General features: G+C 40.8%; 1 protein-coding gene across 1 annotated transcript in view; it reads left to right on the forward strand.

The window, feature by feature from the left end:
- The window catches only part of XKR4 (XK related 4), a 212,242-nt gene that overhangs the window by 107,758 nt on the left and 79,083 nt on the right, over positions 1-25,401 (forward strand). The window lies entirely within an intron of this gene.

Genomic DNA, 25,401 nt, shown 5'->3' on the forward strand with positions numbered 1-25,401 from the left:
TGCATCCCTAGCTCAGATTCCTACCCTCATGTGAGAAACTGCAGGAATGTAGGCTCAGTGCTTATGCATCCAGCAGTTGGCAGGGAAGGTGAAATGGAGAGCAAGCAGCAAACTCACTACCCACCCTTTCTTAGCAATCATTAAAGTGTCATTTCACACTTTTTCCCGTAGCTGCAGGCAGAAACGTTGCTGCTAATTTTCAGCTCCCTGCTAACACTTAAATTAAGGCTCTAGAGAGACTTGGTCGGGTTTTTTAACACCTGAGTGGTTGTTTGACAGCTTGCAAAGTAGCAGCTGAATACTGGTGAGGCTGAGAACTAGGTGCTGTCCAAGGGTAAATACATGTGGCAGGGAGGCAGGGTAAATTCACAACAAAAATAGACTGTACTGACCTGGGAATGAGGATACTTGAAACAAAATTGCTGCAGGTGAACCTGTTCTGAGACTATAAAGAACAAAACAAGCTCCTTTGCCTTGCTGATGTGTTTGGTAGACCTTAATATGACCTTGTAAGAGTGGTGTGCTTCCAAAACAAGGGTTGAGAGACAGGGGTCTAGGCTGGGGGGACTTAAATGAAAGCCAGGATGGAGTTCAAACCCTGTTTTTAACCTGGCATAACACAAAGAATGAATGCCACAATGGCATGTAAGAGTCAGATGGAGGATAGCACGTCTCCACCTTTTCACAAAAAGCTGCTTTGGGCATGAATTATCAGTGTGAGATCACACTCATTTGTGTTGAAAGCTGCCCTGTTGACCTGTTAAAACATTCGCTATTATGGGAAAAAAAGATTTGCTGAACTTGATGTTCCAGAAGCTGTGGTTGACAACAAGCAGTAGCACAGGCTGATGGTACCAGGAAGCCAAGTAATTTCTACATGGATTTAATGTGAGGGTCTTCCACTGATACTGCAGCTTTGGACACACAAATTATAGTGAACTTTGGATAAAGTCATAAAGGAGGGGAGGTATTATCAGAACTTTGCAAGTTGGGTCAAATAATGGGACTACATATGCTTATTCACTGTCACATAATTTCTGTAGGGGTTAAGAAACATATTTTGACCCTATTGAAAACCCAAATGAAAATCCACAGTGTAAATTTGGGTAAAAGGTTCCAACATATTGAGAAACTGTGGCTGATCCAAATCAGTGATACTAAGAGTTCTGTGTGTAGCTGTTGGACTGTTATTAAAATTGTGTAAGTCAGAAGCCAAAAAGTAGTGTGTGCAAATACAGAGGTTTACACTGCTTTTCTAAAAATTTAAATTTTAAAATTATTTAAGATGTAAATTAAAACACCTTTGGCATTTGGCATAGAAATTTGGCATTTAGATTTCTGCTGTCTAGAATTTTTACATTTATGCAATAGATATCTGGAGAACATGAGAACCTCAGGTGCTGCCTTGTCTTGGGCAGAGAGGAATATATTTTTAATACTCCTTTATGACATTAGCATAATGTAAACTATAAAACATTGAACCGAAAGACAAGGCTCAATTTATTTAAGTGAAGACTTAGCTCATTTACTCATTACTGCCTGGCAAAATAATTTATAAATTACTAAGCAGTCATTGACAAGAAATGATATTTTTTTAAGCACTTGTTTTGAATTGTTGTAAGAAATTTCCATTTTATTCCTTTTCTAAATAAAGCAGCATGCACCTACACCAAAGCTGAATGCAGCCTTCAAACTCAAGTATTAAAAGCACAAGGGAGAAACTTAGGGTAGAACCATATCTCTCTGTAATTTGTAATGCATTATTTCACTGCTTCTTGGCTCATCCCTGCATGTTAAAAATAGCAGCACTGTTCTAAAGCAAGTTGGTTTATAAATTTGACTCAAATACCCACTTGGCACCCTCTTTTCCTGGCGATGATTGTGCAGAATATAGTCCCCTTTGGCCTCTTTTGCAGCTCTGAATGCTCCCTTGCAGGACTGGTGTGACAGCTGCTAAAACAGATGCCAGACTCTGTATGATACCCTATTTTTTGTGTATAATTCTGAGTTAAACAAAGCAAAGCTGCCACTGCATGACCAGGCTGTTTCCTCCATGGTTTATCAGTAAAACCAAGTTATTCATGTGTATGGATGGTATGGTGGGAAGTTCACCTCTTTGCTTTTAATATCTGTGTTTCTAATATTGCAGCAGGTGCTTTCTCTTCCCTGGTAAGCTCATGTCTCTGCTTCTCATTTCTTTTGTGTTATAAAAATATGTCACAGTACTTCACTGGTTCTTAGCTAGTTTGCAACTGGTTTTTTTGGAAGTACAGGTGAAATCACAAAACGTTATTTGTCTCATGATCTTCAGCTGACTCTCTGAAGGTCTCTCTGAAACAGCATTTCCAAACACATAGGCACTTCAGAGCGGAAGTGGGTCAATGGATGTACATGCCGTGTGAGAATAATTTCTGCTTACTTTGTTTTATGCTATTTTTTTCCCCTCAGTGTACTCAGTAAAGTGTTTAGCATACATCCCATTAGCATAAGTAGGAGCACATAGCAGTATATCACTGTTAAGCTGTACTTACTGAGGCTTTTATAACTATAGTACTTAGAGCATCTAACTTTTTATGATACTTTTTCCAAAATATAAAAGTGACTATTATTTCCACATATTGTTATTTAAGCCTACCTTTTTACAAAGAAAAATCTTTCCTATCAACTCACCATTTTCAGCAGCTGTTTGCAGATTAAAAATTCGCAGGTTTTTTCTTCTTAAAACATAAATTGGAACAGTGTTCCTAAGCTTTCAACTTGGCAAAGTCTGAACCAATTATATATGATTTCTTTCTACTTATTGTAGATGTAAGAACAAAGACTATATCCACAGTAGCAAGAAGGACATATGAGCTTATGTTCGTGCATCTGTTTGGAGAGGTTAACGGATTATTTGACCTTGAATGACTGGGGTATGTGTGCAGCACTGGAAACCAGCATTCTCTCTGTTTTATAATATAATAAAATTTACAGTACTTCAAGTCACCCTGATTTATTTTCACTGTCCTTCTGTGTTTGTGACCCTTTGGTTCAGAAATAGTGCCCTAAATCCTTATTAAAGTATCCTTTGTATCAAATTGTACTTGAATGCCAAGGGACAAATGACATTGAACATAAAGGAGCCAAAGTGAAGAACAGTTTGGGTTTAGACATTTTGCAGTTTTCTTGGCAGTATGTCTTACTGAATGACACCTTAAAGGCATAGTTCTACATTATTTCAAAATTATATTCACTGCCACATGAGAAGGATGAAACCCTGAAGTCTACTTAGAGGTTAGCATAGAAGACTAAGATTGAAGATGGGCTTATTTTTTGTGTTTTAGGGCAGATATCAATGCACAACTACTGGGGGAGAAAATCCCCCAGTACATATTGATGTCTTGTTTAGACATACATGACAAAATTTAAGGAAAGATGAATTTTTCTGCATAATTCCAAGTCCAATTTTACATGGGCATGGGCCTTTTTACTGCCTTGGAGTATAGGAAAAATAAACTGATGGCTGCTTGCAGCATGGACAGAAACAAGCTTTCATCTGTCCATGAAATGTGCAGGCCGAACAAAAAATATTCACAAAAATCTCCTGCGCTGCTGATGCACACTGAGTAAAACACAGCTCCTGGGCCAGTGCTGATGCTGACATGATGCTTGGCTTGACATGATGCTTGACATGATGCTGACATGATGCTTGGCTCTTGACTCTATGACAGTGCTTTTTATAATAAGGAACAAACTCTAATATCCAAAAGCAACTGTACACGTTTAATCTCTAAAGTCAGGAATCTCCTTTAGCTCAGGTTTGCAGTGTGGCTGCTGAGACACACTGTGCTCTCTTTGAACATCACAGTTTACTCCAAGGATCTCCATACTGCAATAGCCACCAGGACCTTTTCTGTGTAACCTGTGTGTAAAAATTCTTGGCATTACTCCCACATGTGATGGCTGCTGAGTGCACCTTTTCAACCCTTAGCTTCCTTGTCTTTAAAACAGTTTTAATGATATGTATCCACTTAGAGGCCAAAGTACAAATTCTTAATGCTACATTTATGCAAAGTATTATTAAGATGACCATCTGGCAAGGGACAGATTCTGGCTTGCAGCCCTTTGTTCTTTCATTGGGCCATTCTGTTGTTATTTTTCAATGTCTCTAAGTTCCCAGACAGGTCTGCAAGCCTAGCAAACCTTTTAACACCTCTGAAAGCTGGGGAAGCTAAAGAATTCACAGCAGCTCTTGCAGAACACAGGGGAAACAAAGAACAAGACTCCCAAATTCTCTAAAATCGCAGAGTTTTTGTTACTGTTATCCCCAGTTGTTCCCCATAGGAATAGATGGCAGTTCATGGATCATTGAGCCTGTTGCCTGCAAACACAGCCAACCATATAATAGAAAAATAGTCCAAAAGAGGCCAGAGGAAAAGTCAGCCCGTGTGTGCTACACCAGCCACCACAAAATTGCTGTCTGTAGGTTAAAAATCTCCCAGAATTACAGTGTCACATGAAGAGAGTGTTCCACAGACACCCTGCATCCCCACAGCACTGGGGGCTTTGCCAAAGGGCCATGGTACAGAGGGGAGCAAGTTCCTCCATGCATACTGCCTCTCAAGGGATAATTGTCCACAGCCTGACCTTTACTTCTTCGTCCCCTCAAATCTGGCCACAGGTGCTTTACCTCTAAACACACAGGTTAGAAAAAACTGGGAAATGAGAGATTTCTCAGCTCTGCCAGTTAACCTGCACTTCCTGCCCACCATCCTGCCTAAGCTGCAGATACATCTTCAAAGGATGTTTTCCTGCATGCAATGGAGAAGTGGAGAGAGTGCAATTCTTTCGTTTTCTTTTTTCTTTCTTTCTTTCTTTCTTTCTTTCTTTCTTTCTTTCTTTCTTTCTTTCTTTCTTTCTTTCTTTCTTTCTTTCTTTCTTCCGACACTTCCTTCCTTCCGACACTTCCTTCCTTCCTTCCGACACTTCCTTCCGACACTTCCTTCCTTCCGACACTTCCTTCCTTCCTTCCGACACTTCCTTCCAACACTTCCTTCCTTCCTTCCTTCCTTCCTTCCTTCCTTCCTTCCTTCCTTCCTTCCTTCCGACACTTCCTTCCTTCCGACACTTCCTTCCGACACTTCCTTCCGACACTTCCTTCCGACACTTCCTTCCGACACTTCCTTCCTTCCGACACTTCCTTCCTTCCTTCCGACACTTCCTTCCGACACTTCCTTCCTTCCTTCCTTCCTTCCTTCCTTCCTTCCTTCCTTCCTTCCTTCCGACACTTCCTTCCTTCCTTCCGACACTTCCTTCCGACACTTCCTTCCGACACTTCCTTCCTTCCTTCCTTCCTTCCGACACTTCCTTCCTTCCTTCCTTCCTTCCTTCCTTCCTTCCTTCCTTCCTTCCTTCCTTCCTTCCTTCCTTCCTTCCTTCCTTCCTTCCTTCCTTCCTTCCTTCCTTCCTTCCTTCCTTCCTTCCTTCTTTCCTTCCTTCCGACACTTCCTTCCTTCCTTCCGACACTTCCTTCCTTCCAACACTTCCTTCCTTCCTTCCTTCCATCAAAGCCCTGAGTCAGAGGAAGCCAGGTTTGAAATGTGATTTCAAAGCATCTTAATTATGACTTTGCATTAGTGCATATCATAGAAGTTGAGACATATTCTCCTACTATCATATCACTCTTCTTTTTTCTAAATGAAATCTAGGCATAATGGGAAATGAGGTGTTCAAAAATTGAGCAGTAGAATAAACTGCAATTAAATAATGGGTCTAGCCACTGTTCATACAAGAATTACAGCGATGTTTGAGAAGTCACTAAGCTGCTGATGAAAGTGTAGCTTAATAATGCTAGAGTCAATTACTTATCAACAGCCCTGGTTTGTAAGAAATACTACTCTCTTTAAAAAAAATAAATTAGGGGGTCACTTGAGGAGCTTAAAGCACTTACATTAGGATCCAGAACAAATAGCTGAAAAAAGCAAGGCAGAGCTTATAAAACACTAAACTAGTCATGATAGATACTAATAGATACAAATCACTCTGGCTTCCATGAAGAAAAAAAATCTAATCTTACTAATTTCATAGAATTTAAGCCTGCCCATTACAATTGCAGAAATTGTTGTGTCAGCTGGATCTTTATCTAGACTTTTGAAAAGACTTTGCCAAAGCTCTCTAAACAGGATTCCATGCCTGGCATTTTTCCTACCATGAGGCTGTCTAAGGCAAGAAATTATTATTGGAAACAAGTAACTTTTGTAGAGGATATGCTAAGGAGGAAATAAAATAAACGTTCCACATATCTGCATGATGCTTCATGGATCTTTTCTGTTATCTGAATTACCCTTTCTAGGCTTCTTAGAAAGCAACTCTCCCATCTCACTTCTTCTGCACCTAGAGAGTGGACAAATCCAGCTATGGCCCTGTGATCCTGATAAGGTTTTGTCAGTGGTATCTAAAGAAATTAAGCACTCAAAGTTGACAAAACCAAAATAAAGCAGTGTTATAGACTATAAACTGAGGGGAACAAAGAGGAGCTATAGACAGCTTCTGGTCAGTATGGAAGTAGGTTAATTACCACCTTTCTCCAGGGCATTGCACAAAGACTGATGACCCACATGTGCTTTAGTGACCTAAGAGTGAAATAAGATTGCATAAGATCTGAGAATAACTAAGTATTAGATTATTCCCAAACAAATAGCACAGTGAAACACTGTCTTCTTTTTTAACGTAAATAAGGTCAACACCAAATATGCAAAAACTGATTGATATATAGCATTAAGATTCTTTTCCCTCCTGATTATTCTATCTTAAATCCATACCAAACATCACCATCACTTCTCATCTTGATATACATTGCCAAGACAGTGGAAGGCGCTGTCAGTTTAAAAGACCCTGTTCCCGATTTCAAAGATACTGAAAATCTTGTCTTACCAATGGAGAATTCAAGTCAAAAGCAAACCTGAAAGGCTGTTAAAGGTTGGCATGTGTGAGCAGCTGTCTGTAGAGACAGGCTGGCTTGGGAAGCCCAGCAGAACTGAAGCATTTTGTTCCAGAAAAATGCAAAGTTAAATATGCACACAATATGGTATTGATATTCTTCTCCTGGAAACCTTGCTTCTAAAGACTTTTTAAATAACTTAATTGAATGATTGATCTTGAGGCTTTTTCTCATTGTCCCAGAGGGAGCAGGAAAAGAATCTCTTGAGTTCATTGCATTCCAGTATGTGTCCAGATGATCACAAATGCTCAGAAGGCTGCTGCCTGGGTCTGAGTGTTTTTACTTTGGGTACAGGCACCAAGACATGAAGACTAAACCCTGGTAAGATGTATTCTGAGACAGAGGACAGTAATGAGGTTCAGTTGGTTGGGTTAATACAGCACTTTATTGGAACACTTGTGATAATGTAAATTCAGACAGGCTTGTATGAAATAATATGTTTAGGAAGAGCATATTGTACCAGCTCACTCAAGTCCATGAGTTTTCCATATTTTTAGCAAATGATGTCCTCATTAGTCACCACAAAACCTTTTGAAGTTTATTTGCAAAATACTTCAGCTTTCAAGATTCAGTAAAAGTCAAGAAAACTGATGTGTCTGCATGCATGGATTTTGCTTGGAAGAGGAAAGAGTTTGTCAGTGGCTTCTTGAATAGGCAGGCAAATTAGACAGTCTAATCAGTGGGACATTCCTTGGTGTATGCTCTGTATGCACCAGCTGGGCACTCTAACAGTTTAAATATTTGTACCATAAAATAAATGAAACGAGAAACCAAAATGTGCATCAGTGAAATGAAAAATCCACGCTACTAAGTCCAGAATAAACAATAATTTAATAAAAATTTCATTTAGTTATACTTATTCTCACAAAGATTTTTGGTCTGGAACATGTAGGATAAATGAAATTTCTGGGGAAAAAAAGAAAGCAACAAAATTAAACAAAAACAAAACAAAAAACACCTAAAAAAAACCACCAAAAAAGCCTCCAACATCTCCCCTCCCAAAAAAAACCAACCAAAAATCACCCCACCAAACCAATAAACACTAGCAAGCTAAAAAAATTACCTAGGCATCTTTAAAATTCTTTTCTTTTTTCTGAAGAAAAGTATGTAAGAGTATAGTCTGGAAATTATTTTAAGAACTTGGTGAATAAATAGATCTGAATTGTAAATCTACCTGCTGGTGCCACTGAGATCTGAACACATGGAAAAGCCACATGATATACACAAGTGCAAAAAACTAGCGGGATATCTCATGCTTTTTCTGTAAGTCAAACATGGAATATAGTCCCAGGTATGTTTTTTCCACCCCACAAGCTAGAATAGTTTAACTTCTGCCTTCGAATTGAAGGCAATAGTTGAAAATGTGAACTTGACATTTTAAATAGTAGAGGCAGCTGCTGAACACAGCCCTTTACTGTATTTTCTTGCTTGCAGTTGGTGTGTAAGCTCTCGGGTTATAAAAGAACAAAATAGAGGTGCCCTAGTTCAAACTACACTTTTATTACTGCTACCTGAATTTCCAGTCTCACCATGTATTGCCTGGAGGAGGTTGTGGAGTGCAAGGGAGCACCACTCCAGTAATGTCCCTAATCCACTGCCTCTATAGCTGATATCTTTCTGTTATAAACTGAAAAATACATAAGTGATGCTGGTCTTTTGAACCATCAAGATTATTGACAGCACTAGACATTCATGCTGACTGTAAGACTAATCAAATGCATGATGAAGAAGTCACATCATTATGATGGTATTTGAGGGAAAATTCATGATATTAATAGTGGTTACAAACTAGGAAGATGTGATTTAAAAGGTCATGGATTGACTCCCCATTGAGATATAAAGATGCTCAATGTATGCTAATGATCACCAAAATAGAACTTTGGACTTAATGTGGGCTTAGTAATGTCACCTTAGGACCTGGTGGTACAGAAGGTATGAAGCAGAGGACAAAGGCAAGCTTGTATGAGAAATAATTCAGAAGTAGAAAAGTGTAAGTGTAGAATAGGAGAGTGGGATGTAATTCTACTTCTGCTCTGCTATATGCAATTCTAGGTCGAATATTGGTGTAATTGCACTGATATGGGTAGAGCTGCTACAGATATAATAAATCTTTGCATAGTAAAGAAAATCAGTCAGATTTTTTTGCCTATTATTTTGTACACAGAAAACCTGTGTCCATTTTTTTCAAATAGAGCAAAACTTTAGCAAAACTTCAGCAAAACTTCTTTGGAGGAGATACTGAGCTTCTGTAGTTCCTGATTATGTCAGTTTAAGGCTACTTAACCTCTAAAGGCACTAGCCATACAATGCATCAATAGATTTTTTTCTCTGGTTGCCACAGTTTGGGTCTGGTTTATATGGCCTAGAGAAGCCCATGCTATGGAGAAAAAGAAAGGGGATGTAGCTGTTTGAAATCCCTGACAAATCTACTCTGAATATAGCTGAATTCTCTTAATTTTCATGAGTGATTGCATTTTAGAAAAGCATTGCTCATTTTGGTTCTGTACCTTCATTGCATGCAATTTTAAGAAAGGTTTTAATAAAATATAGCAATTAAAGAGTACTGCATTCAGAAAAAATTGTGGGGATTAACCTGTCCAAATTAATTAATGAATTTTAAGCAAGCCTTTTTAATATACAGAGGAACCTACGTATTTTCTCAGTCTGTTCACTCCAAAAGGCACAATATCAAGTATTGAAGCATCCTATCCCCATTTATGTCAGATGTTGTAATTTAACTGTCAGGAATCCTAGATTGCCATGATAACTGCTTTCAGCACTTCTGTTAATGCACAGTCATTCTTGAAAGGTACACAATTGCAGGATTTTTGTGTCCTTTGAAATGGAGGGCTGGAGAGTTTCTGTCTGTAGTTATGCTGCTATAATTCCTCCTGTATCTGGTACTGCTGAGGCCACACCTCAAATCCTGTGTTCAGAAAGCACAAGAAGGTAGAGGAGGTATAGACTGGATATAAGAAAAATTTCTTCACTGAAAGGGCTGTCAAGCATTGGATCAGGCTGCCCAGGGAAGTGGTGGAATCACCATCCCTGGAAGTATTTGGAAAATACCTCTTGGGGAGATGCTTGAGTGATGGATTTGGCAGTGCTGGGTTAATATTGGACTTGATGATTTTAGGTGTCTTTTCCTAAGACTAAACATTTCAAATAATTATACTATGTAGAGCCACATTTGTTATGTGAAAAAAAAAGCTGAAAAAGCAATTTTTCAAGATTTCATTACATTTAAGACAAACAGTAACAAACCATTTAGTTTATGCGTACTGCAGTGCTCCAGTCAGTACCCTTGCCCACTTCTCAGTTTAAGCTTTGCAAGACTAATTTTTCAGGTTATTTCCTATTTGTTGGCATCTTAAATAGGGCAGTAATTGATTACTAAATTGCAATCTTTTAAAAGAGCAGAATATTAGTTTCACTACCTGCTCTGAGTGAATATGAGCTAGCATCAACACAAAGTTTCAAAACCAGAATATTTATACATATTTGTGTGTCTATGTGTATATAGTGTGTTGTTTTCTGTATTTTCTATTTATAAAAAGCAGAACAGGTCTGCTTCCATAACTTAAATATTCAAATTACTGTGGAAAGAATAAATATATAAATGTTTCAAATCTGTCCAGTATCTATGTAGCTCTGCTTTTAGAATTGTAGTCCACAACTATTAAGTTCTGTGTCATATTCCCAGATTTTGCTTAGAATATAGGTAGAATGAGTATCACGATGTATATGTAGTGAACAGGATTGTTTTAATTTATAAGTCTCTGCCAAAGCCTAAAAAGATATTCAGGATAAAATCTCTGGATCCAAGATATAACTAATCATTTTTGAATACAAAGGATTTTTTTCAGTATGTGCATTAACAGTCAATTTTACTGGGAAGAGGCCAAATTCATTTGCTTTAGCCAAGGGGTGAGGTGGGTTTGGATGAATGAAAAGAAAACAGAGAAAAAGGAAGCCTTATACTGTTCATAGTTAATGAATTTCTCTGGTGCAAATTCAATATTAAGTGGAGATTGCAACTGCAATGGTTCTTGGGGGAATTCAAGAGGATATTGTGTCTTATGGGGAATGCTAATTTAAAAGAATGTCTGGTCAGGATGCATTTAATAACCACTGGAAACTGTAGCGTACATTAAAAGGCAGGGGAGAAATTAGTGCCTGATGTGATACAGGTAGCAGAGTTCATGAGGAAGTAACTGTGATTGCCATGAATGGAATGGACGCATGCAATTTTGATTTATTATCAGTATCTACTGTGAAGTGATTATTTTCTTTGTCAAAATTGAATTGGTAGGAGCCTTACTTGCATCTAGCTCTTTTAGAAGAACTAGAACAGTCCTCTGCTAACTCATTAATTTATTGAGTAGAAAATGAGGCTTAAAAAGAGTTCAAAATGGAGGAACAAGGTGGGCTGAAGTCCCCAGTCATTTATCTGCAGTTTTGTTTCATTTAACTGGTAATTTTATTTCTGTGCATAAATTTGTCTATCAAGCATGGTACATAGGCATTTTGTGAGTGTGTTTGTTCATACACGTGTTTGTGTATAAGGGTATGTGTGAGACAGGGTAGCATTTTTAGTCCTAAAAAGAAGTAAGCTTTATGTTGCTTACTTTGATTCTTTTCCTCTTTAAATATGCCAGGTTTTCCTTTGCCATTCTAGATGCTTCAAGATGGGTGGTGTTTTGAGGAAAGAGTGGGAGAGAAAAGAGGGGTTTGGAAGGATGGGCTGGTGTTGACAACTTGCTAATGAAATTTCAGCTTTAAAACTCATCGAGGATTTCTGGGAGATAATCTGAAAAAAAAAGTTTCTCTTAGCATGACATTTTAAATATAATATCTTTCACTTATATAGCACCTGCTTTCCCAGGGAGCTAGTATTTTGCAGATTCTAATTTAATTAGGCTCCAAACATACTTACAATGTTACTGAACAGTACCATTCCCACACAGACATGATGAGAGATGTACAAGGAGGCAAAGCTACTACGTTGAACCAGACTTAATGGCTCATCTTGTGTCACCTTAAGCACAGGAGAATCCTTGGGAGGACATGCATACTGAGAAGGTATCTGAAATCTCATCTGCTTTTTGATACATGGTGGATGCTGAAAATTAGCTGCTGGTTCTAGGTAATTGTCTAAAAGCTGTAGCAATAGTATAGAAAATGTAACTGGATCAATGTACAGTGTGGTGGACAGAGTACAGTGCAGGGAATGCATGGGCTTCCTGCAGGTTCTGCCCAGCCTGGGGGATCCCAGCCCCACTCTCACACCTCCTGGGACCTCTCCAGACAGGAGACTGAGCTTATAGCCAGCCCTGGGCCCTTATCAGAGTGGCAGGCATGTAAATTATGGTACATGCCATATGGATGGACAAGAGCAAGGAGAAGATATGGAGCTATTCAGCTGGGACAGGGTGGTGGTAGCTCTGGGCATTTGCACTGTTTTGGTGTTCCTGGAGGGTGAAACTAGAGATATCACTGGTTGTGTTTTATTCAGAGGAGTAGTCAAGATTTTCATCAGTCTTCAGCTAAAGGTGTTTAAATTGAGTTGCATTCATTCTATGAGCACACCTGCTTTTTGTGGACCTCTGCCTTCTCTTTTGTATTGAATATGTTGTTAGCCTATCTCCATTTAAGTGATTCTGCAAGCTTATGAGGAAGATACAGAACGACAATTAGGACTGGATTTTTCTCACTGCTAAGGCCAATCTTAAGAGCATTTTCTCCCTCCTGCTTGTAGTGTTTCCCTTTGTCATCAGGATAGAGTTCAAATCAAGCCAGGAAGATGGAGATGGATGAAACCACATAGGTTTGGCTTAGAACAGCAGTCCAAATGTGAAAAGCTTAACAGGAGCTTAGTCAAATTCCTCAGTTCATTAAAATTAATTTAGAGATCACAAGAGGATCATCAGTCTTCTTTATGACTTCTGGCATTCCCTGTGTCTAGTTAAGGTCCACCCATTGCAAACATAGGCCAGATTCCCAGACTGCTGAAATTTCTTTCATCAATTTCCAGGCCTGCTTCATATACCAGTCTCAGAGTGTGAAAAAAATGTTGAAAGCCAGCTAAATGAAGGGATTTGAGCTGGCTTATTCAGGACATCTTTTTGTTTGTTTATTTGCTTTTCATTTTGAATAGCAGAGACCAAGTTCACTTCCTTTTAATCTACTCTTCTTTTAGACAAAGTGGTAGAAGCATACCTATGGCAGCTTAATGCTAAATGCCAGATTCACCCCTGTGGGCAGTGAGGTGCAGCAGAAACATTCAGAGCCAGACAGTGGATCATAGCATGAGCAGGGTACCATGAACTCTGTTCAGTCCAGGGAAGTAGCACACCAGCCTGGAGACCACAGGGGGGGAAATGTGCTCTGCAAGGTGGACTGGAATGAGAAACAGCCAGGGGCCTGTTCTTTGCCTTTGTCTGAACTTCCTGAATTTACTATTTTGGTGGATTTAGGTGGGAGAGCTTTCATTGAGGTTGGGTCAGTTCTTTTCCTTCATCCACCTTGAAGAGTTTTGTTAAAGATTGATCTGCTTCTGGGAAATAAAAGTCAGGACACAAGGGTGCAGAATCCTTTAGAGGGTCCAGTAGATGTGTAATGGTATGATAATGACATATCAGTGTGTATGCATGGCACACGTTCACACAGATATGTGTATGTATATACAATCCAGAGTCTGTCCTATTTTATCAAACTGTCTCAATATTTAAAGGAAATTAGAGGTCTCAGTCCTGGTGATTTCAGTAAAATTTGGGCTTCTGCCAAAGCTTTCTGGGAAGTGGGATGTTTCAGTGGTCGGTGATGATGTAGCTATAATGTGCTTCTAACTTAAGGTAATCTGGAGACAAGTTTAATCAGATACACATTAGTGAATGGAATGCACTTTCCAAATTATTAAATTCTGGTTGGACCACTCAGTGTAAGATAAGAAAATCAGAGCAGATGCTACTAAAGCAAAGGTGGGAGTTGAGGGCAGAGACTGCCAAGAAGCAGTAAATGTGTTTTGCAGAAAACCCACTGATTCTTTGTCAGTCGCATTTTCTTTGCTTGCCATCTCTCTGCAACTAATTTTCCCCTAGGACATTGTAAGGTCACATTGACCTGCATGTTCAAACCATGTGGTCAGGAAAGGAAAGAAAAAAAAAGATAAAAACACATTTGTGAAAATATCTAAAGAGTTGGTACAAAAAGAACAGGTTTTCTGCAGTCCTCTTCAGACTTAATTTTAAAAGCAAATTAAAAGAGTGAATGATAGTCTTTCTCTTGACCTAGAGTCTCACTGCTTCACAAGTGTGTCAAGCCAGCCTGCAGCTTGGTTTAGAACTTTTACAACAGTATGGGAGAAAAAAATCACAAGTCCTTAGAGACAGCAGTGATCATCACTGTATTTTACAAGGAAAATAAGTATTTTGTGGAGTTCTTTTTGGTCTTTTTGCTTTCATGCCCATTTTGACAAGGACAGAGTATTAGAAGAAAACCATTCATAAATATATCCAAAACCGGAATGTTTTTCTCTTCCTTTCAAGTCATTTATACCACAAAATAAGAGCTTTAATTCTTCAGTTGAAAAAAGAAATTGCAGTGCATTGAATTAATCAATTCAGTAGAGATCTTTATTACCTTTATGTGCCTGGTATAAGTTAGTTAATAAGCAGATGGGGTTCCCTGGAGCACAGTTAGCCATGTTTGACCAACATGTTGGCTCAAATGCATTTAGATACCTGTGTTTCAAATGACAGTAAAAGGTAAGGGTTTTCTAAGTAGAAAGAGAAGTGAAGCATTCTCTGGGGAAATATGGCAAGGAAAAACTGCATCCTTGGACCCACCAAGGTCTTTCCAATAACTGCAGATGTCCTGCCATGGCAGTGGGACTCCATGCAAGGGCTGGTTCTACTTGGTTCCACCTTGCCTCTCCCTTTGCCCATGGCTCGCTGTTCTCTTGCCTCTCCCTGTGGTTCTGGTGCCCTGTGATCCTCATGAAGCCGTTTCAGCATGCCAAGGTGACAGAAAACAACCCCAAATTAAATTAGAAAAGCAGGGATAGTGGTGACGTGCATGACGTGTGGAAATAGCTTAGCACAGGTTCAGCCATGTTCAGGAGCTGGCGTGAAGGAGGGAGGTGGTTTGCACAGTCAGGATTCATGGATGGTGAACATCAACAGACAGATCAAGGCAATTGTCCCTATAAACATGGTTTTAATCACTTTTTTTGAAATGGCCTCCAAAGCACAGGATCACCTTTGTTACACATTTCTATAGGTGCAAACACAAGTAAATGTGACCAGAGAAATGGAGGACAGTAGCAGGAAGCCTTTCAGATCATCATAATTGTCTTTTTACATGAAGAGATGCTTCGAGAAAGCAAAGAAATCCTGCCAGAAGCAAACATGTCAAAGCCCCTAGAAAAACAATGGAAACAAACACGTCTGGAACTGAGACAATTGTCTTAAAAAGGTGTTTCACTTCCTTTGAGTGTTTTTTTTTTCAAAGACCAGTTCTCAAACTTAATTAGTATTCTTAAGACATAAAAGACCTTCTCTGACATGAAAAATGGTAAAAGACATGTAGAAAGCAAATGTGTTACCTTAGCTACCTGTTGGGGGTGACATTTTAAATGCAGAAAATAAAGTTGACAGAATTATAGTGACCTTTCAGCCTGAACAAATAAAATAACATCTGCCAAAGCTAAATGGCTGCCTGTAGCTGTAGGAAAAGATATGCATCTTTGAACACTAATACACAGGCCTTTGGTACAGCTAGCTTTAGTAATGCTTACTAGGCCTTAGAAATTTATTTTGCTGCAGAGCAGGGAAGGGTTAAAATCCCAAGAATATGGTGCAAATGCCAAGGGACCCACAGGGACCAGCCATGGCTGTGGGTGTGGTGAAGCCACCATGGTGGTCTTTCACACTCTTAATTCCTCACGGGTCCCTTGTTTTCTTCAGAGGACCCAGAAGGAGCTGTTCACTGCATCGCTGTACATTTTCTTTATGTTCTCTATACATGCACATTTCTGTGTGTAGAAGCAGTTTTATGAGTTACATTACCTCTTTTTGAATTTCCTCTGGAAACCAAGGGCATATGTGTGGCCTGGGAGCCAGCAGCAATCAGGCAGATTGCTGCTAGAAAGGAAACTGGTAAGTCTAAAAAGGGAAAGCTTCTCTTTAAAATAATCTGCATAGGAAAATAAAAAAAGAAAGTAATTGCAAAAATTACTTTTTCCTGCTTTCCCAAGCTCTTTTAGCTTCTGGTCTCATCTTTACCAGCAGATAAAGCAAGTTCTTAATTGTGCTTTTGAAAAGCTGAGAAGAGCAGTTCGTAGTTTTTAATGCCTCCTTTATCAGGCACATTTGCATCCCTCTCCACCTTCACCTCAAATACTCCTTAAATTCAGAGTGATTACAAATGTGGAAAAGCCAGTTCTGCACTGGATAACTGGGATACACAGAGGAAGGAAATGTCAGGGAGACAGTGGTATTTTACCTAGCTAGCTTAGAAGGCAAGCAGGTCCCATGAATTGCAACTGTAATTAGCCAAAACCACTGAATTTCTTAATGGTTTCCAGAGGTTAAAGGAAGTTCATGCAGCTTGCTGCCTGTATTAATATGAATGGTTTTCAATTTAAGCAGATAATGCTAAACAGACTTAATATTATTATTAATAGTATTATTATTACTGTTATATATTACTTCAGTTGCACTTGGGATTCTGAGAGAATTTTTATTCATTATGCAAAGATCTGGGAAGACATGTCTCATATTTTCCTTGAAAAAGTCATGAAGTCTAGGCTGAGAATCAGACTTGTAGCATGTGGCATTTTGGAAATGAGGTGTCAGTCTAAAGAAGGAATTTTATCACTGGCATCTGTCATACGTCTGAGGGATTTGCAGTGGTGGGCAAGGATAGTTAAAAGATCTATCAGCTTCCTAAACATACTTTTTAAATTTTTCATTTACTTGTAAGCTTTCATTTTCACCAATGCTGGCCTTATAAATCTGACCGGAAGTCCTGCCATACCAACCTCACCTTAGTTTTTATATAAACCTTCCATGGTGAAATGACTGGGCTAGAACATGAGTGGAGAACAGTGAATATTTTCTAAATAGACTTGAGCAGGGCTTTTGACACTGTCTTCATATGATCCTTGTAGAGAAGCTGGTGAAGTGTGGCCTGAAGAGGGTGAAGCTGGTGAGGTGGATTGAAAACTAACCAAACAGCTGATCTCAAAGGGCTCTGACAGCAGCATGAAATCTATTTGGAGCCCAGCAACTAGCATTGAACCCAAGGGGTCAGTGCCAGCTCTGCTCCTGTTTAGCATCTTGGGAATGATCTGGATGATGGGGCACAGTGTGTCCTCAGCAAGTTTGCTAATGTCACAAACCTGGGATGAACGGCTGATACACCTTCTCCTCTACAGGTTGGAGAAAGGGAACTTCATGAGATTCAAAAGAGGAGAATGCAAAGTCCTGCACCTGGAGAGGAACAATCCCATGCACCAGTAAATACTGGGGAATGTACTTTGCTGGAGGATATCCTGTGCTGGAAGGCAGCTGGTCAGAAAAGAACCTGTGGGTCTTGGTGGGCCCCAAGTTGAGTGTCAGCAAAGAAGGACAATGGTGTCCCATGCAGCATCAGACAAAGGGCTGCCTGCTGGTTGAGGGAGGTGATCCTGCTCCTCTACTTGGCACTGGTGAGGCCATGCCTGGAGTGCTGTGTCCTGTTCTGGTCCCTCCAGTACAAGAGAGATGTAGTGTACTGGACAGCGTCTGACACAGGGCAACAAACATACCTAAGGGACAGCAGCATCATTCTTCTGAGGACAGTCTGGACTGCTTAGCATAAAGAGATGGCTCAGGGACCATCTCACAAACCTGGAAGGAGGGTGCAAAGAGGGCAGAGTCAGGCTCTTTTCAGTGGTGCCCAGTGACTGGACTAGAGTCAGTGGGAACAAAATGAAGCTCAGGAGGTTCCCCTTGAACATCAGGAAACACTCTGTGAGGGTGACAGAGCATTTGGACAAGTTGCTCTGGTCTGGAATGTTGTGGAGTCTCCATCTTTGGAGATGTCCAAAAGCTGTCTGGACCTGGTCTTAGCAACCTGCTCTAAGTGGTGGCTCTCCTTGATCAGACAACCTCCAGAGACCGCTTCCAACTTCAGCTATTCTGTGATTAGATTGCAGTGGAAGGGTGAAGCAGATCACACTAAGTTTCAATGGATATACCATGGGCAAAGCAGGGTTTGGACATCCTTCATAGCTCTTTTAACCTTCATTGAGTGTTGGAGAATTAGAACTGGGAGCTGTTTTCTGCCTGGGTGCAAAGGGATAGTGTCAGATGCTTTGTGGAGCACAAGTGTTCTCTCCACAAGTCCCAAAAGAGCCTTCCAGCTCTGGCATATCCCTGCTCACCCAGGTGACAAGCAGATGGCCCTGTTGTTCCTGGCAAGTCCCTGTCCAGTTTGACCACCTTGAAAGCATTCCCATTCTACATGAGGCATTTAATTTCAGCAATTTTCATTGTGATAGTGAATTCAGACATGATACTGACAGTGCTGTTCTTGTTTATACATGCATTTATGTCCATTTGGGACTTAACAGCACACAGATTTTAGGTTTGATTAGTTGTATTTGTAGCATTTCAGTAATATGGTCTCCCAAGTTTTACAAGTCTTCTATCAGATGTTATATCCTTCTCTGCTGGAATAAGATGCCTAAACTGCAGGGAAGTTACAGATTATGCATATGCATATATATGCAAATATGGTTGTGTTTTGTGCTGTGAAACTGATCTTACATCCAGCTAAAAATAGTATTAAAAGATGTTCACAGACCAAACCTTAGCTGAACCTTTCTTCTATTCCTGCCATAGCAAAAAATTCTTTCTAAATTCTTGTTTCATGCCTGTGTTCTCTGCCTTCTTTTCTGAATAAGTTTTTAAACAAAATGGCTGTTAAATTCAGACTCAGTCTCAGCGCATATAAATTCATGCCCTTTGAAACAAGCCATTCCTTGAAGCATTTTTCTTGAAGGCGCTTTACTATCCTTCTGTACTTCTTGGACTTTGTGCTATTTTTTAAGATGGAACTAATATTGGAATACAAAGTCCAGTTAGACGGAAAACTTTAGATCTCTAATGACCATGGTTTGCTTTCAAGTCCTAAATGTAATTGCTGTCTTGCCAGCTCATGTTATTTTCTCCATTGGCTCGTATGCTGCCAGCATGTTACCTCTTATATCCCTTCTTCCTTTTCTATAATATATTGATAAGGGGCAAACTAGGAGGTCGAAAACTGGCAAAATTCCCTCTAGATTCCTGAGTGTTTTTTCTCACAGACACCCTTGGGATTTGACCTATGGGAATTGATGAAAGGCTGGTATGAAAATGCTGTCATTTGCCCTAGAGCTTTTTTACTAGGCAAAATCCAGGCCAGAAATTTTATTCCTAAGATTTCTGAATACTTGATTTGCAAAGCACACAGATATAGTGCATGGAGAGGTGTTCAGCTTGGTATTCAAGACCATTTCCTTGTGAGATGCTTTTCAGCCCTACTAATGCTATTTGCTGGCAAATTTGTTTTTGAATTGATTCTTATATAAAATTCTTCAGGCAGGCAACATTTAAAGAACACTCTCCATTAGTCCAGACAACTGATAAGCACCAAGAGGAAGTTAGCCTGAATTCCTGTTAAATAACACTGCCAGCCATTTGAATATCACATAAAGATCACACGGGCACTGCCTGTCTATATCTTAATGAGTGACTAATCCCACATTATTTCCTGAATGTTTATAGATTGCTCCATCCAAACAATGACCATTCAATTTATTAGGAGTTCTTTACTGCAGGAATAGCTAATGGCTTCTCCTGAATACTTCAAAAGAAAAAGCTGAAGCAGAGGCTGCTATATAAATAGGATGAATAAAAAGTTATTTACAGCAAGATATTTCCAAACAGAATTCTCAGTTGTGTGTTTTCTCTGAGCCAGAAAGAGCAAGCAGGTCCTATAAAAGCTCTTATAAGCAATTTGGAAGGATTTTTGGAGGAAGGAAGGGGAAGGTTGGCAATAGTTCAGTTTTACTGGTTAGTGGAAGCAGCTAGCTCCTGCTGTTTCACAGTGTGAAATTATATGCTAGGCCCCCAGAGTGACACAACCCAGATTCATCCTGGCACACACCAGTGGTCATGAAAGAAAGATGTTTATATGGAGGGAAACACATTACATTTTGTCTGTGGGGATACAATATAGCATCCAACCTAGCCATTGTGATTCTCTAGTGTTTGTACTACTGTTGCTTCTCCTGACTTTTGCAAAAGATACTACAGGCATCTCTTCAGCTTTAAAAATGCTATTTTTTTCCCATTCCTAGATCAAAGAAATCACAATTGTCTGCTCTTCTTCTGTGAAAGTTGTCACTGGAAGGCTGCATAATCAGCAGGCAGATCAATCTACTTAATTTATCAAAGGCATTAGGGAAAGCAACAAACAACGTGGGTTCTTGTGAATACCCATGCAAAGGTATTCCCTCTTCCAGCTGGTGAGCTTGACCACGAGGTTGAGAACTGGAACACTGGAGGGTTCCCTTACAGTGCAGCTGTGACTGGCACAGGAGTGCTCAAGGGTATTTACCTCACCAGCTGCTCTGCTGCTCCACCTCCGTGTTGAAGCCTCCCTTGTGACCTGTTGAGATCAATAAATAGCCCATGTCCCTGTGGACCTGGGCTGAGAGACGGATGCTGGGAGAAACTCAGCTGTCCCAGAGGGGCTGAGCATCTCCCTGTGTGCAGTGTGAATGATAAACACTGGCACCCAGGGGAAGAGCCTATCTCCAGGCTGCAAAGTCTGCAGCCACAGAGCACGGGTTTGCAGAGAGTGCTCCTGTGGAAACAGTGGTAAGATAGGCAAAGGGTTCTTAATACCTTTTACTGGTCTTATCCTTTTGTGTTGGTGGGAGGCTGCCTGGCTGCTTCTCCAGAGATCTGGGACGTACACCTAGTACCCCAAGCTGAGAAGCCAGAAACGCTGCTTGCCATCTGTGCCCACTCTTACCTCCACAAGCATGTTGCGGTGTGATGTAATAGCCTGTCCTTCCCGGTTCTTTCCCCAGGTGTGCCAATAACCTCTCCCTTCCCCTCCCCTTGCCCCCTTGCTGACTGCTGTCTGTCAATCCGGCATTCCAGCAAGGGCATCGTGTGATTGGTGAAGTTCAAAAGATGCCTCTCAGCCCTGGGGACATTGGGCCATCCAGGTGTCATTTGTCCCCTGAGACTTCCCCCCCCTTACCTGGTTGGTGGGATCCCTACCCCTTCCCTCCCTCTCTCCCTGGGGTTAAAAGACACAGCAACCATGTAGTTTCTCTTGTTCTGTTGGAGTTGTTGCTGCATTCGGAGGCCTGTGTGCCAGGAATAAAGCTCTGGATCAAACCCTCCAGCAGAACCAACTCCTTTTCCTTCACCTCACCCAAAGCCTTTCCACCAGAGGTAAACCTGAGCTCCTGTATGCCTGGAGTTGTCCCAAGTGCCCAGCTGCAGCATCCAGCCAGCCAAAGGTGTCTCTGAGGTGAAACCACCACAGCTGCCACCTCTGGTCAAGCAGCAAGGCCAGACGAGCCCAGGCACATTCCGTCTGGCTATATTGGGATTTAATTCTAATACAAGCAGTCCCTTCTTCAAGTGCAATCAAAGAGGTGGTTGGGACACAGGTGCATCTCCCTTGACTGTCTCACATGGCAGGTCTCAGGACCATTTCCAAGGGCTATCATCATAAGTCTGTCAGAGCTTGGAGGGAACAGGGAAACAATTCAATTCCTGCTGCAGCCCCAGGGGCTGGTGAAGTGAGGATGCCTATGATAATGATTATATTCCTGTGACAGCTGCATGGTACAGATCCTTGGCCATGACTAATTGCCTTTCCAGGGAATGCCTGGAGCTCCTTGGGGGATTCTCTGCTTTTCTGATCCCTGATTCTTCTTGATATCTCCCAACTGAGACAGAGGCAAACCAGGATTCACTTCTTGGGGTGCTTCAGGATGACTAAGAGGCAGACAGGCTTAGAAGAAAATTAAAAATATGACATGGGGAGGAAGGGAGGAGAAGGGAAGAAAGAAAATCATTGTTAACCACTACTGGTTGGGAACCTTAGCTCTTCTTCATAGTATAGATATAGCCTTCCACTTGGTCACCCCCAAAACCATGTAGGGCTGCAGGGATGAAACCAAATGGAGATAGTTGCAGAGCAGGCTGTGAATCAGGATTTTAACTGATCTCTTTGGAGTGCTCTGGCATTTACCAGCAGAGCCATGTTTTCCTAACAGCTTCAGTGGACCTTTGCTTCAGGAAGCCCTTAAGGACCCTTTTGACAAAGCAGGAAAGCCCTCAGCTTCTCAGAGGACACAGAGCAGAGCAGATATCTAATCTCTCAGGAAGCCGCTTGCCCTTAGGAGTCTGATCTCACACTGACATCACTCCCAGCACTGCAGCCTTGATAATATATAAGAAACTCCAGTGTTTCCCACAAGTGGAAACCTAGGGAGCCTCTGAGAACCTCTGAGGTCCAAAGCAATTTCATCAGCTTTTGATGAAGCAGTGTCTGTAGTTACAGAGCACGCAGGTGTGCAATGCCATGCAGGAAATGACAGTGCAGTAAAACTTCTTAGTTGTGCTGCTGAACATGTCTAAATGTCCTTGTCCCATGACTGAAACAGGAAAGGCAGCTGTTATGCAGCACCAGTGGCAATGCCTGGTGAAGAATCTGTGAAAAAAAGCTATACACATCTGCAGCATACTGTAAAATTTTTTATTATTTCACTTCTGCATTCTCTTTTTTAATTCTAACCCAGAGTTGATAGTGCAAAAAAATGCACCAATGTTTATTCCTGAGAAGTATCTGGGCAGCACTTAGAGGAGCTGTGGCCAGTGGCTGTGTCATACTGCCTGGCAAGGCTATGCCATCCCTACCATGGCAGTGGCACCATCAGCTGCCTGTCTGATGGGTCCATGGCCACCAAGCTCTGTCTGTCCCCAGCACTGTACAAGGGGAAAGCTGACCCAGGGCTGAGCACCACAGGCATGGCTGGGGCAGCACAGAACTTCACAGGGGATGCACAGAGCCTCCAGGCTGATAGGGAGCCCTGGGAGGCAAGTGCATCCTGGGAATATCCCAGTTTTGAGAGGAGAAACATGGAAACAATTAAACTAAACAGCAAACATGCAGAGGAATTTCCATCTGATCTGGCAGCATGTGCCAGGCATGCTTTGGGGATATCCCCTCACTGTGTGCAGAGGAGGAGGGTTTGCTGCCCGCCTCACCTGAGTCTGCAGGGTACAGAGAAAAGGAAGGGACAGTAAATTGCTGTAAAGCTAGAGGGGTCCTGGCAGAGCACAGCCCAGCATCTGTGCTGCTCAGTACAAGCATCCAGGCTGCCCCTCATTCCAATGCAAGGAGATTTGTTCCCTGGAGATTTGTCACCTCACACATGGTTGAATCCACAGTGGGCTGAGCAGTGGGGCTGAGCGGCTGAACCCCAGGGGTGAGGGCAGTCAGTAGGGGAGCAGGCTGCATCAGAGATTTCTTTAGACCACCCTGCCTTCTCCTCATTAAACCTGGAGCGAGTCCAACTTAGTCCAGCCATCTCCCTCCACCACTGGTTCACAAACTGGAGGTCTGCAGCTTGCACATGTCAGGAAAGGAAGGAGAGTGCTGGGTAGGACTGGCTACAGTTGGGGAATTCATAAAGTAGCTAAATTTAGATGGCCATAAAAATTTAGATGACCATAAAATTCTGCCGTAATACGACTCACAGCCATTTGAGAAGGATCACCCAGTCACAGAAGATGCTGGGGAATGCTTTATAGGTCGTAATGAAACAGATGTAATAATTTTGTTTATGCTCATAAAGTGTCTTGCTTTATGTTATAGGAAGTAAAGCAGTTATTTTTCTGGTATCTTAAATACTGCAAAGCAAAATTAAATACAAGGAGTTGGATTTGGTTTTTTATCTTTGTAGGGTATGCATATTCTGGAAATCAGCCTTTTAATGTCTCTTATGATGAAATAGTCCCCAGTGGGATCTGTCCTCACATGGATCTCATCTCAGTGACACAGATGAGGATGCAGCACTCATAATTTAAAGTAAATTAAGTCCAGACTTTTGACTGCTGGTAAATTGCCAGAACCATGCTTAGTTGGACAAGTTTTTGCCACTGCTCTGTGCTCCAGGATGCATTTCAGTTTCCTTTTGCACATTAAACCTTAATGGTTGCATCAAAAATAATTTGATTGGAAAACTAAAAGTTGGCTGTTTTTTCCTTCCCAGAATAAGGAATCAAAACTGAAGGGATTTGTTTGTTTCTTCAGAACAAAAAGAATAAGCATTAGCATGTGTTGCTAATGCAGTAAGTATTCCTTCTAAAGAAACTTTTTTATTTAAGTATTCAGGCACACCTAATAAAAAGGCACATAAGAAGTAAAATAGAACAATCTGTTGTTATTTAACATGGCAAATACTGTTGAGATACAAACACAGTTAAGTTTTCTTGGGTAACTAAGCAACAGAAGAAAATACCACTTATCTGAATTGCTGTTTATTGTACTGATTTGTAGCTCTGCAGTAGTGATTTTTATCCTTTACACCTCAAAGACAGAAAGAACAACTGTTTATGGTATGGCTGAATTGTTTAATATAGTGTTTGATGCAGGGGCAAATTAGGCACCAGAATAAGTGTCTAGGACTGCTCCAAATAGCCATTAATGACTTTTGGTCTTCTCACAAGTTCTTCACTGGATTATGCAACATAAGCAGGCAACATGAGCAGGCACCCTCTACAGACTTAGGCAATTGCAATAAAATGGAGTACATGAGGCATGAAATCAGAATAATTTCATTTTTCCAAAGAATGCAAATGGTCTCTTATTCATGCGTATCATCCGAAGGACTTCTTAGATAAAGCACATGGTGACAATGTAGTCTTTGACACTTCTAAACTGAAGATTTTTTTCTAGAGCTGTATATATTATCATCAGATGGATAATTTCATTATGGTGAAAATCTGTAGCAAGTGCTCAGAGCCATAGTCAGACTGGACTCACATATGGCTCTGCACTTGCATATGCACATACTTGTGCACGCTGTCTAAATGAGCAGCAGATGAACATAACTTTTCCAAATCTCAAAAATCCAAATTTATAGCTAAAGATTTTCAAAATTTATGGGACTGGAAGAATGGAGGCAAAATCAAATAACAAAATTCGGGGTGAGAATCCCAGAGGAGCTCAGAAGACTGGAAGACATTGAGCCAAAGTAGGTGCAGCAAGAACAGTCAAGTCCCACATGCTTGGGAACAACATATCCATATACATAACCAGTAATAAGGGTTTGGTTTCTCTTTTTCACTTACAATAAGCCT

This window comes from Ammospiza caudacuta, chromosome 1 (genome assembly GCF_027887145.1).
Source record: "Ammospiza caudacuta isolate bAmmCau1 chromosome 1, bAmmCau1.pri, whole genome shotgun sequence".
Taxonomy (NCBI): domain Eukaryota; kingdom Metazoa; phylum Chordata; class Aves; order Passeriformes; family Passerellidae; genus Ammospiza; species Ammospiza caudacuta.